The sequence below is a fragment of the Scardinius erythrophthalmus genome, assembly GCF_964197995.2.
Source record: "Scardinius erythrophthalmus genome assembly, chromosome: 5".
NCBI lineage: Eukaryota > Metazoa > Chordata > Actinopteri > Cypriniformes > Leuciscidae > Scardinius > Scardinius erythrophthalmus.
Genome location: NC_138225.1, coordinates 10,728,306 through 10,742,676, shown reverse-complemented (window position 1 = coordinate 10,742,676; position 14,371 = coordinate 10,728,306). Strand labels below are relative to the sequence as shown.

Below are 14,371 nucleotides of genomic sequence, written 5' to 3'. Positions count from 1 at the left end.
TCTTCTATGATGACGTGTTTACTGGCGTGAAGGCGGGACAACCTGTCATTCACATGAGATCACAGCAATAGCAAACCACAACCATCCAATGATCCAATCAATTCTCTATTGACAAAATTAAGTCCCACCCAACCTTTTCTTGTAGGAGAAGCCATTTCCCTCGGATATATATCGCAACCATACACTGTAAAAAAAAAAATGTCTCTGCTTCCTTCCACTGTAGAAAATGAACCCAGTTTCCAATGGTGTTGCTGATTACTTCGTTGGAAGCCCGAGTCTGCACAGTAGTGATCCTGCACTGCAAAATACTTGGTGTTAAAGGAATCGTTCACCCAAAAATGAAAATTATCACAGAATTTTCTCACCCTCAAGCCATCCTATAGATGTAAATTTCTTTCTTCTTTCAGCCGAACACAATCGTAACAAAAGTTATATTAAAAAAACATTCCTGGCTCTTCCAAGCTTTTTAATGGGAGTGAATAGTAACTGAGATTTTGAAGGCCAAAAAAATTAAATCACATCCATCCATCATAAAAGTAGCCTAATCCATACGGCTCCAGGGGTTTAATAAAGGCCTTCTGAAGCGAAGCGAGTCGTCTTTGTAAGAATAATATCCATATTTATAACTTTATAAACTAGAATCACTGGCTTCCTGTAAACACCGTACGCGAGTCGAGTTCCGGTGGAAGAGTAAACTTAAAAAAGACGCATGACGTATTGTCAAACGTGGAAGCACAGAGGATAGAACAAAACAAAACACCAGTCACGAATTAGAAGTCTAAAACGAGAATTTTTAAAAAGAAATGTCAGAGGAGATTAATTTTGTTGCCCAGCCCTGTTTATTTGAACCATGAGAGGTGTCTGCTCTCACCTAATCTTACGCTACGTCTACATCATATGCCGGAACTCGACTCTCTCGTGAATGCGCGTTCAGCCATTGTCCAAAAGCTAGTTTGTGAAGTTATAGTTATGGATATTTTTCTTACAAAAACGCATCGCTTCGCCTCAGAAAGCCTTTATTTACACACTTGAGCCGTATGGATTACTTTTTTGTTGGATGGATCCGCTTTTTTTGGGCTTAAAAATCTCAGGTACTATTCACTTCCATAATAAAGCTTGAAAGGGCCAGGATATTTTATAACTTTATAATATATTGACCCTAACCCATTAAATTAACACTGTTTGGAATTTATATGGAACCACCAGCAGACAGTTAAAAGTAACCCTGAAGCAGTGTTAGAGTTAATTAGACAATTAAGTGATTAATTGAGTGATGATTGAGTATTATTGAAGCTCATTTTTAAACCTGATGATAACAAGCAGAATCACTGAAGGAAAGAGAAATGCAAGAATAAATGACTTCAGCCACAGCCTTAGATTAAATCCCCTCAAGATAAAGGAAGACATTAAATCTCTCAAGATCTCTGCAAAGGAGGATTAAATAACTCCAAAACAGCATTACCAGCTTCACTTATTACTAAAGAGTTAAGAATTGTTGAGAATTAATAGAGGTTTAGATGTTGATGTTTTATTGAAAATAATAGGTTGGTGTAGTCATTATGGTGATCAGTGTTTGCTTTGGGCATTTTCTCTCTTGATTCTTTAATGAAAGTTTTTCTCTGGTTGCTGTAACTGTGTTTATGGCAAGCACAGCCAGAGAAAATGTGATAAGACGATGTTAGCTACTTATTGATGATAAAGATGTCATCACTCATCATGTAATATTCTCATTCACTGATCTTATTCAGAGTCTAATCTCTGATTTTGACGTCTTATGAATATAACCTCATTGATGATAGTAGCACTGTGACTGCACATCTTGATATTAAAGTGTTGTTAAACCTCTGTTAATTCTCAATAATTCTTAACTGGTTAGTAATAAGTGAAGCTGGTAATGCTGTTTTTGGAGTTATTAATTAATCTTCTGCTGAGATCTTGAGAGATCTAGGCCTGGTTTCACAGACAGGGCTTAAGCCAGGATTAGGCTTTAGTTCAATTGGGACATTTAAGTAGCTTTTATAAACGTACCTTAGAAAAAACCTTACTGGTGTGCATCTTGAGACAAAACAATGACACTTACATATTTTAAGATTTGTCAGTGCAAGATGCTTCCAGTTAAAACAGCTCAAACATGCATCTTGCAACTAGGCTTAAACCTTGTCTGTGAAATCGCATGCTAATGTCTTTTACTGTATCTTCAGTTGATTTCATCAAAAGCTGTGGCTTTTTCTATTTCTCTTTTCTTCAGTGATTCTGCTTGTTATCATCAGGTGTCTTCAATAATGTTCATTATCACTCAATTAATCACTTAATTATCTAATTATCTCTAACACTACTTCACTGTGTTTTGCGGTGTGTACTTGGATTTTAACACCTTTAACTTTCTTATTCTCAGGTTAGGTAGAGTAAGTCATGGTTTAAATTATAAGCATTATAATAATATATATAATAATTGCTTACAGTTTAGTCAGAGGACTTCTCTGTGGAATGTTCTTGCTCAAAGCCTTAAAACACTATACAAAAACTGCCTACTGAGGCTTTGATTTAATCAATAGATTTATTTAAATTGGCTACTTTATATAATGCACAAAATTGTAAAGGCAAATACAAATTCATTATAGTATAAAATACAATAATCATGCTTTCAATCAAAGGTGTAGTCAACTCTGGGCTTCTTGTCTTCAGTTTATTGGATTTCTTGTTCTCAGCTCTGAGCTTCTAGGCATCGGGGGTACAAATGTATCAGTAGAGGCAATGAACTCATCAGTCTTTTATACTCCTGTTGTGTAATTATTAACATATTGTAAGCAATGCATTATATTAAATACATTAAGCTCCTGCACACTCAGTTGCAAGCACAGCTGACAATCATGACATTACACCCCGTTTTAGTATCAAATAACTAACTAAAACCAAACTTACTGGGAAAACAAACTTTAACATATGTTTGCGTAATGAGAACTACCTAAAATGACAGAAACCATCTTTGGAATTTTTTTTTTTTTAAATGTAATTGGATTTTCTTTTCTTTTTCTTTTTTTTTGACTCGCGTCCCTACTGAGACCTATAAGACCTATACTGCAGCCACCCACCAGGGGAGGGCGATCTAAATACTTTGCCTTCACTTTTCAGGATTTGTGCAACACACTTGGTAAGAATAGGGAAGAAAAGATTATCGCAACAACAAATGTTCATGCCAACTTAAATTCGGCCAGCAATAAAAGCCATCATTTACTCACACTCGTATCGTTCCAAACCTATTTGACATTTTTCCATGAAACTCAAAAAGATGTTTAGTCAAAATCTGATAAAATCATAGCTTTTCCTACACAGCTCTTCAATCTCATTCACGTTTGCATGTATATTCAGTATGCCTCATCCAGATGCCACACCAGGTTTGGCGTCAATGACAAATTACATTGATTCATCTGTGTTTTGCCAGTGATTGTGATGCACCAAATTTGAATATGTGCATATTCAGATCATACTGATTATATTTGACAATCAGAGGGAACGATTTTCAGTGACTAACGACTTAAATTTCATACGACTGAACAAGACTTGGAATAAAGTGCATGAGTCATTATTCATTTTCAACATCTCCTTTTGTGTTTCACAGAAGAAAGAAAATCATGAGGTTGAGCAGATGACAACTTTCATATTTGAGTGAACTATACCTTTAAAATTAAATAAAAGAAAGTAAAGTATATAAATTACAATTGTACTTCTTTATCAAAATCATTGTGTACTGCAGATGTATTCACTCTCAATCTCGGTTCCCAGAATTCTGCTCAATGTGCGGTACTTTACAAGATGATTGAGAGGCGAATGAGAGTGAAGCGAGACATTCAGTATTCTAAAAAACACAAGTTCACATCAGGGGCATACTACAGCGAGACAAGAGCACGGTGGTGCAAATTGCATTTGTCTGAGCAGCTCTTGTCTGAACCAATCAGCACCCACTCAAGTTGAATTGAGCTGGAGAACAGAATTTGAGAAAAATGCATGAACAAAAAAAAAATCAATTATATTATTGCCACTTCTGCTGCTGAGAAAACTGACCTTGATGGTGCTATTGCGTTTTGTTAAACCGCATTTAAAGAGCGTAAGATTACAGCCCTTGAAGGTTTGATGAAGGATTCTCATTGCCATGACCCCTGTCCCCAGGAGACACTTATGCAAGAATGTGCTTTCCATAGACATCTAAATTTAAACTCTGTGCAGTCGCCACTCTTGCTGGGGTCGTATTGAACTCACAAAGCCGCTGAGTTTAGAATGGCTCTGCACTGTTAGTATAAGACCAGGTATGAATAATACTGAATAACTTTTCCCTCCCTCTTGCAGCCACGTCTCATCTTTTCTCTGATGACGTGTTCACTGTCACGAAACAGAAGAGTGCAGACAGAGCAAATAGAGGTGAGTAACTGGAGAGAAGATAGCTGGCGTGATACTGGCTGTGAAATGACAGTTTTTATCGGTTTCAGGTAGATCAGGGAAGTGACTGGAGGACTGGACCAACCACACAGACGACTAAAGCAGACTGATGGTTGGGCGGTTTGAGAGAGGATTCCACCAGTGGAATCAGCAGGTACAGTAGGTAGTTCAGGTAAGTGTTCAGGAATGAACAAAAAGACCAGGGTTGCATTTCCAGTACAACGACATAACTCGCTGCTTTACTACCAAACAATGCATCATTGAAGAAATTAACTAGCTAGTCACGACTTTTTCCCGAAAACCGTATCGTCGCAAAATTGGTCGTTCAACCACGTTGGTTAAAGGGATACTTCACCTCTGGAAAGATGAATGTGTATTTAAAATAGGTCATTTGTGTAGAAGAAATGTGAAGAATTTTTTTAATTTGGAGCTTTCTAGACTGAGAAAAGCCAGAAAATGTATTTTTGGCTTATGTGGATGAAAGACAACAACTCCCAGAATGCACTTGCTTCACTGCCCTACGGGGCCACGCCTACCGGTAAGAGAGCGCAGTTGAAAACAACAAGGTTAGGCTACCAGTGAGTCTCCGTGACGAGTCTGCCTGGGATTTCGGGATTGCCCAAAATGTCCGGGATTCGGCTTTTGCGTTCTACAGTCGCCATTCATTATGTTTACTGTGGCGAGCAGGGCGAGGCTGACGGCTGCGGGAGAACGCCGCGAGGCCGGTGGCGTCATTACTGAGGACAAGTGTTTCCCGCCGGACAAATCCGGGAAAAGGAGGATGGTAACCCCTACTACTCAGCTTTCTCCTACTACTTAGCTTTCTCAACAGAACAAGAGCCTGCAAGCTTAGCTTCTAAAGAAAGACGGCTGACTGTGTGTACATTATGTGAGTGAGATCCCACCCTCTATGGGCGGGTTGAAAATATGCGGGACAGCCCCTACTACTGGCTGTAGTCTTTAGCCTCTGGCCAGAAAATCCTCCAATGACGCAAAATGACGATTTTTTTCCAGACAAAAAAATACATAAATCTCTCCTCTCAGGGGGATATGAGGGTGGAAAGCACGGTAATTCGAAAATACTACAGGTTTTCTACTAATACAAAGCTTAATGCTAAATCCTGAAGTATCCCTTTAATGATGTCACGCATGTGGTGGAGTATTAACTTCTTTTAATTAATCTGTTTGAGATCGAATTAATGCTAGATGTTTTGCGATAAATTACGGACATGGCATCTGAGGACTATTTCTCATTTTTCTCAGTTATTTTGCTTTATTTCCAGATTCAATCATAGGCTCGTTCTTATATACTAGAGCAAGTACGCACATTCACACTCTTCAAAAACGGCGCTTTGAATCTCTTGGCAAACTAAAATACGTAAAGGACATTTCTAAATAAAAGATATAGATTGTACTGAATGTTCTGATTCTGTAACAGTCACTCACATAACATCACAGCAATAGCAAACCACAATCCAATCAATTCCTGACTTACATTTATTCATTTAGAAGACGCTTTTATCTAAAGCAGGGGTGCCCAATCCTGCTCCTGCCGATCGACTGTCCTGCACAGTTCATCTCCAACCCTAATCAAACACACCTGCCTTAATTTTCAAGTGATCCTGAAGACATTAATTGGTTGCTTCAGGTGTGTTTGATTAGGGTTGGAGATGAACTGTGCAGGACAGTCGATCGGCAGGAGCAGGATTGGGCACCCCTGATCTAAAGCAACTTACAAATGAGGAATACAAGCGTTTCATCTTAAATTTCTACAATTTAACTGTGGTCTGTGGTCTTTATCAGTAGGACCAGTTACATTTGGTGCCGTGACCCGGATGTGAGTGAGGTTTATGTGGGTGAGTGCAACGGAGGCAAGAATTCTCTCCGTTACACACACGAAAAGCCAGCCCTTCCATGCCAGAGATGAAAGTTCAAATCCCACTACCAGTTACATAAAGAATATGTAGTTAAGTACATGTGCAACACTGATTTAAAATTCCTGAAGCGCTATATCCAATATGCAGTGACAACTCAACCATTCAGATCTGAATCTCCATGGCACCAGCTCTGGCTTAGACACCATCAGCTGCATGAAGTAAATGATTCCAACATCCCTTTAAGCAGCTTAGCAGTCAAACACCCATTGGTTTATGACTCCCAGGGCAACGTAGAGGTCTGCGGGTCATGTAAATAACATGGCCATTATTTATGTAATGACACTGAGGGCACAGGAGTTTCCAAGGCTATAATTTTAATCATAATTCTAGGTCATATGGAAAATGCAGTCTGACCTTTCCATGTAATCCTTTGAACATGTACAATTTTCCTCTTCAAAATGAAAAAGAAAGTTCTTATGAGAGCCCTTATGAGTTCTTTTGAGCTAGAAGGCTAGAAGAGGTTCAGGGTACACTAATCATATACAGATCTCATGTGGCTGTATTACTGTATTTGTCAAAAGTACCAGTGATTTCTTGACATACAATTCTTTTAATGTTGTACAAAGCTCAGTGCACCTTTAAGGTTTTAGTTTTTGGCAATGCTTTTGCTTTCTGTTATATTTGGCAAATCTCAAATCTTGAACTTCATGTTGTTATCATTCTAAATCTTGAGGGTTTATTTTAACACAACATTCTTCGTCATGCATGAAAAAGAGAATCTGAAATCTTATACTTAGAATCAAACATTTTTCTGCTTTCATTGTTTTAAATGGCATCCGTGACTTTTCAAAAGCGTCTAAATGACAGTTTGATATAGTAACCATGGGAGCCACTAGAGTGAAAGTACCCCAAAAATAGCTATGATTATTTTTCTCACGTTGAGTCAACATTGTATATTTCAGATGTCTAGGAGTGAGAGGGAACAACTCGATGAGCTTCTAGAACATTTCTGGCTCTTCTTTTCTTTCTCTCATTAGCGATATTACTTAGGGCATTCTGTGGCTTTGATGTACATTAAGGCCGGGTTAATGGAGAGGATTAACCCTTCCACTATGTTGCAGAAGAGTGGTGAAGTGATCTCTATTTGAATGTTTTTCCAATACTGCTATGGCTCATCTTTTTGTGTCTGGGACGAGAGACAATGGAATATTCAAGTACCGCTTTTAGCTGAACTCAAATGTCTAAAAAAACTCCTTCACAGATCTTTAAAAGCACTTGAAAATATGCTATCATAACTGAGAATCAGAAAAAAAAAAAAAAAAAAAAAAATGGGAAAACCATATATGAGGTTTTGATTCTGCTATTTAATATAATAAATTTGTCAGATTAATTCCTTAACCAAGTTTAGAGTTTTGTTTAAAATATTTTCCTCATATTTTGATGGATTAATTGAATTTGTAGAGTAATTAAAATGTCTTTTTTTATCTTTACAATATAATGGTTTATACATACACACACACACACACACACATTTATATTTTAAAGATAAGATTAATATTTGCATTCTGACATTATTTTTAATATACTAGATAATTAGACACATTTTCCCCACAAATTCTCATCATCATAATGCACCTAGACATTTTACTTTTGAGTGTTTTATAATTATTCTCAATTACCTCTGATTCTTATTAGATTCACAACAGAAACAGAAAATAAAAAATAAAATAAAACAATAAAAACCTTCAACAATGCTATGGTGCTACAGAAGTTGAAAGTTTTGTAGCTCCAGCCACACAGTTGCAACATAAAATAATTTCTGTTACAATCTCTGAAAACAACCACAGGCAGGGCAGTTCATCACTTAAACAGGAATGTGACTGACAAAGGACATCAATGTTCCATACAGGGCACACAAAATACAAACTTTAACACATAATGTTTTCAAACAAACTTTTGCTTTATTTTCCAAAAATGGCAGACTGCAGGAACATAACACCTCTTGCTTTGCAGTACATGTAAGTCATTTTAACATTCAGTAACATTTTCCTATAAATCGTTAAAAAGTTCTAAAGTGTCATTCATATTAAATTATTATGATAACAATCTGTGATGGTAATTTCTTAATTTTTGTCAGGAAACCTTATGGATCCACTGAGAGAGAGAAAACGCCCGTACACTTCTCTACACTGGAGAAAAACGTATGGATTTGCATGTTTACTTAAAATGTATTTAAAGAGAAGCCTATTATTTTGCCTATTTTTCCAAAATGGGGTGTTGTTATCATTATTGAGGACACACGTAATGTAATGTCTGTTTCATTCATACTCGTAGTCGGAGGGCGCCATCGTGCAGAAAGTCCACAAGTGAGACTCAGAGAAGTCATAAAAAACTTATGACATTTCAGGAAATCCCTTATATGGACAAAGAAATCAAGCTATTGCTGTAGAGACATTTTGACTATATAAACATACAATACATATATGGTTTATCTGTGTTCTAGACATTTTCGTAAGAATAAAGGGTAACACTTTATTTTGATGGTCCCTTTTGAACGTGCTGTTGACTATAAGTAACTTTGCAACTATATGTCAACTAACTTTCATTGGAGTAAAAGTAGACTGTCTGCTTAAAGGCACAATATGTAACTTTTTTGCTTTAAAAATAGCAAAAATCACTATATCTATGTTATATATTTTTTTTAGTTGTGTACTTACATTATCCCGACTGTTTCCAACAACTTTCAAACAAGGAGAAATTTGTAATTTAATTCGAAGACACGTCCCATTTCTTTATTTCCGTTTTGTCGCCGTCAATGGCGTCATATCCGCGTTCTCCCTGGTTTCCGCTCGTACTGCCATAGCAACCAGGGCCCTTTGATAGTAACCAAGGCGACAGACGTGGACAACTGTGTAGCTTGCGATGTCTATTTGCATGCTGTTGTTGTTTCGTTCAAACATTATGGACCATGGCAAGCAGACTTTGGATAAAAAAGGAGAACTAAAACGAGAATCAATATCAGTGCAGTGTTTTCGAGATGCCTAGAGCTCCCATAAACGAGAGCTCCACGTCCGAGACTTCGACCGCTCCTACATGTACTTTATTAAACAGGTGAGCGCATTTACATAAAACTAATCAATGTTATATAGTTCAACAATGATAAAATGTTAGAATATGATCTGTATGTTATTCTAATGTTGATCTAGCTTACTGCTAGTCTCATACAGACAAACTAAAACATAGAATAACATTATAACTTTAACTCTCTCAAATGCAGTTTAGTGTGATAGTGTAAACCAAGTGAAACAGCGCTGCGTTACCTCACAAGTTTAATTTGTCTAATAAACTGACCTGTGACTAGTAATTCTGCTCTTGCGTGTAGTTCGGTAGAATGAAATGTCCATATTCCTTTTATATCCGCGGGTATCGCGTCGCTTGTGGAGCTGATAGCTGTCTCTTAGCAATCCAGAGCTGCTTCATATCACAGTTATGATAAAAACATTAATGTATTCAGTCATCCATAAACATTATTAGATCGGTCGGCTTCACGTTGACGACAAGATCCATAATTCTTAGCAAATGTTGCGTCATCAAACTACTGTCACATGCCTGTCCTGTCTTGTGCTGCACATGGGTGTTTTTGTTATGTTTGCCATGTGTTCTTGTTTATTGTCTAGCCCCTCCCATCTTGTTATCTGATTATTTGGTTAATTTGTCCCACCTGTTGTGTTCGTTACCCTCCTTTGTTTGTTCCCCTATTTAGCCTCCTTGTGTTTGTAGTCTTGTGCTGGCTCGTTGTCCGTGTTACCTGTATTTGATGTTCCTGTGCTGTTGGTATCTGAGTTCTGAGTTTTTGTATTTTGTCCATGTTTGTTTATTAAATCTTCTCTGCACTTGAATCCTCGTCTCTCGTTCAGTGTCCCGTGACAGAACGAGCCAGCCAAGTATGTGGATTCAGCGGAGCGAGATTTTTCCTCCGGGGGAGAACAAGGGAAACTCCATTTCCCTGTTTGAATATTTTGCCAGGTGTGCTCAGAGAACTTTGGAGGAGAGCACCATGTCTGACGGTGATCAGATCGGAGGAGGTGGTTCGGTGGTTTCGGAGCCGGTGGTCAGGAGACGGAGGAGGAGGAGAAAGGCGCCACTTCAACGTCACGTCACATCTGCCCATCCAGAAACCGTTCACGTCACGTCTGTCCAGGCAGAGACTGTTCACGTCACGTCTATCCAGGCAGAGACTGTTCACGTCACGTCTGTCCAGCCAGAGACTGTTCACGTCACGTCTGCCGATCCAGAGACTGTTCACGTCACGTCTGCCGAGTCTGTATCCCTTGACAAGATGGCCGCCGCAGAGCCTGTGTCCCTCGACAAGATGGCCGTCGGCGAGCCTGTGTCTGTTCCTGAGCTTGAACCTGTGTCTGTTCCTGAGCCTGAAACTGTGTCTGTCCCTGAGCCTGAAACTGTGTCTGTCCCTGAGCCTGAAACTGTATCTGTTCCTGAGCCTGAAACTGTGTCTGTTCCTGAGCCTGAAACTGTATCTGTTCCTGAGCCTGAAACTATGTCTGTTCCTGTGTCTCCTGACAAGATGGCCGCCGTCGAGCCTGCGTCTGTTCCTGAGCCGGTGGCGTCTGAACCTGAGCAGGTGGTGTCTGTTCCTGAACCTGAGCCGGTGGTATCTGTTCCTGTGCCTGGGCCTGTGGTGTCTGTTCCTGAGCCGGAGCCGGAGGCGTCTGCTCCTGAGCCCTCAGTGACCGCGACACTGGCCATTATGGCCACAGCCATGTGGTGTGTGTGGGCTACGCACACACTTGGACCGGTGGTGTCTGTTCCTGGGCCGGTGGTGTCTGTTCCTGGGCCGGTGGTGTCTGTTCCTGAGCCGGTGGTGCCAGTTCCAGTGCCCAAGCCGGTGGTGCCAGTTCCTGTTCCTGAGCCGGTGGTGTCTGTTCCTGTTCCTGAGCCGGTGGTGTCTGTTCCTGTTCCTGAGCCGGTGGTGTCTGTTCCAGTGCCTGAGCCGGTGGTGTCTGTTCCAGTGCCTGAGCCGGTGGTGTCTGTTCCAGTGCCTGAGCCGGTGGGGTCTGTTCCTGGGCCGCCCGAGGGGTCGTCTCCGCCCTGGCCGCCCGAGGGGTCGTCTCCGCCCTGGCCGCCCGAGGGGTCGTCTCCGCCCTGGCCGCCCGAGGGGTCGTCTCCGCCCTGGACTCCTGAACTTTGTGTCCCGCCCTGGTCTGTCCCTCCCGTTCCGCCCTGGTCTGTCCCTCCCGTTCCGCCCTGGTCTGTCCCTCCCTTTCCGCCCTGGTCTGTCCCTCCCGTTCCGCCCTGGTCTGTCCCTCCCGTCCCGCCCTGGTCTGTCCCTCCCGTTCCGTTCGGGTCTTGTGGAGCGTCTGGTAGCCGCTCCGTAGGGAGGGGGTAATGTCACATGCCTGTCCTGTCTTGTGCTGCACATGGGTGTTTTTGTTATGTTTGCCATGTGTTCTTGTTTATTGTCTAGCCCCTCCCATCTTGTTATCTGATTATTTGGTTAATTTGTCCCACCTGTTGTGTTCGTTACCCTCCTTTGTTTGTTCCCCTATTTAGCCTCCTTGTGTTTGTAGTCTTGTGCTGGCTCGTTGTCCGTGTTACCTGTATTTGATGTTCCTGTGCTGTTGGTATCTGAGTTCTGAGTTTTTGTATTTTGTCCATGTTTGTTTATTAAATCTTCTCTGCACTTGAATCCTCGTCTCTCGTTCAGTGTCCCGTGACAACTACACCTTTGTTATTGTAAAGAGGTTAGCGACCTCTAGCGACGAAAAAATTACATACTGTATGTTTAATATCTGCAAACACTTTTTTTGTGATGGTTCTCCAACAGACACTCTTATTAATTAATTATAATATTAATACTCTAATGAGAGTTAGTAGACATGTAGGTGCAACGTTACTTATAGTCAACAGAACGTGTTAAAGGGACCATCAAAATAAAGTGAAACCGAATAAAGTATATTTATAGGCTATAATGCTAATCGACATGGCCTTTACTGCCTCATTCTATAATATGAAACAACGTCAGATTACAAAAGGAAGTTATTTCAGACTTAAGAATTTAAAACTGTCGTTACGAAGTGAGTTTGTCATTAAATGTTCTCTTTTGTTGGACAACAGGTTTGTAAACGCTTCTCATTACAAACTTGGATAGATATTTGGTGCGTGTTGCTTTTTCAAATGCCCATCGTTAAAAAGAGTTCACCCAAAAATGAAAATTCTGTCATCCTTTACTCACCCTCATGTTTTTCCAAACCTGTATGAGTTTCTTTCTTTTGTTGAACACAATATATATATTAAAGAATGTTAACCAAAAATTTGGCGGTACTGACTTCCATAGTTTTTTTTTTTTTTTAATGGAAGTCAGTGGCTACCATCAACTGTCTGGAAACTCATACAGAATTGGGACAACTTGAGGTTGAATAAATGATTTTAATTTTCATCCCTTTAAGTGACTCAAACTCAAAGCTCTTGCAGAGATGGAGCAGCACTGCGAACAGATCGACCCGCTTCACCATGAACACACACTGTGCATATACTTATTTAATTAAAGGGGTCATGAACTGCGTTATTTTATTATTTTATAATGTTTCTTGGGGTGCACTTATAATAGTAGAATGATTTTTACATAAAAAAAATCATAATTTAGAAATAAAAGGCATTTTTCCTACTCTGATTTTAGCCCTCTGATTTGAACGCTCTGTTTTAAGGGGTGTTCCTGCTGTGAGACTTTAGTGTAAATACTCACTGCTGTGATTGGCTAACATTTCTACATATGGAAATAGCTAAGTATTACATGTGGCATTTTCTCGAAAATTTTAAGCATGTTTTTACAGTTCTCAAGATTTACTAAAAGTGAGAAGTGTTGATTATTGCATTATATTTAGATTGTGGCATGAAAGAGATCTTGTCAAAGGGAGTGTTATTTGATCGCTTTTTCTATATATAATTTAATCACAGTTTAAATAACAGATTATTTTCACCATGCATCTTTTTTAATTCCAGGCTCTCTGAAAATCCAATGCAGCCACTGTGTTTCTCCATAACCTGGCACTGCACAACATTTTGCACTCTTCAAAGGCATCTTTATCGCTTAGTTGCTCGTTCCAATAAAATCATAATCAAGGACCCCTTTAAAACTTTGAGATTTTGCATTTTCAATTTAATTTCAGTCAATCGTGCAGCCATAGATAAACACAACAAATGCTCACTTAACACAAACAAGCGGCTCTGTCTCACACACATGCAAAACTGTATCGCACGCATGCTACTGTGTTAAATTTATTCATTGCACAGACGGATATTTAATAGCACGTGATTATAACACCCCTGATATTGTATTTTGTTCGTTATTATTATTTCTTATCATGTAATCCTATCACAATCATTCACAGATACAGAAAGCCATTTTACATTTCTCTTGATTTTTTTGTAATATTAGACCATCAATTCTAGTTTATTGTAAAGTCTTCCTTGCTTGGAGATAGTAAAGTCCAGGCTAAAGTGCTGCAGAGACCGGGTAAATGGATGATGAGATATGGCAGGGAAATGCACACAGGTCCGTCTCTGAATGAACTGATGAAAAGTGACATACAGAGGACAAAAAACAGTCAAGCAAAGGCATTTAGTATGGCCACTGCTCCTTCATCTTCCTCCTCCAGCTCAAACTCTTCATCAAAACACAGTTTCTTCACCATCTCTCCACTCCTACCTACAACTTTAACCTCTATGTTGATTGCTTCTGACATTCTCTTTCTCTATAAATTAAGGCCAGTTTTATGGCACTTTATTTGTGAATTAATTTGTCAAATTAATGTGACTTATCGGTTAAGTTTGTAGCGGAGTGGTGTAACGTATGCTTACTGTGCATGTGCATGATGCATTTTGTGCCAAATACATGGCGATCACACTTATGTAATTCACTTACAATTATGTAATTCTTACAGTATATTGTAACTAAAAATATCTGCACAGTAGATAAATGCATTCACTTCATCAGCAAAAAAAAATCTAAAATATCTAAAGGGCAAAGGATTTCTGCTTTT

The 14,371-nt window shown here is 39.4% G+C and overlaps 1 protein-coding gene across 1 annotated transcript in view; it reads right to left on the bottom strand.

Annotated features, from left to right (window-relative positions):
* Positions 1–14,371, bottom strand: part of htr7c (5-hydroxytryptamine (serotonin) receptor 7c) — a gene marked incomplete at its 3' end in the record, with an annotated part of 53,118 nt that overhangs the window by 944 nt on the left and 37,803 nt on the right. The gene's annotated exons all lie outside the window — the stretch shown is intronic.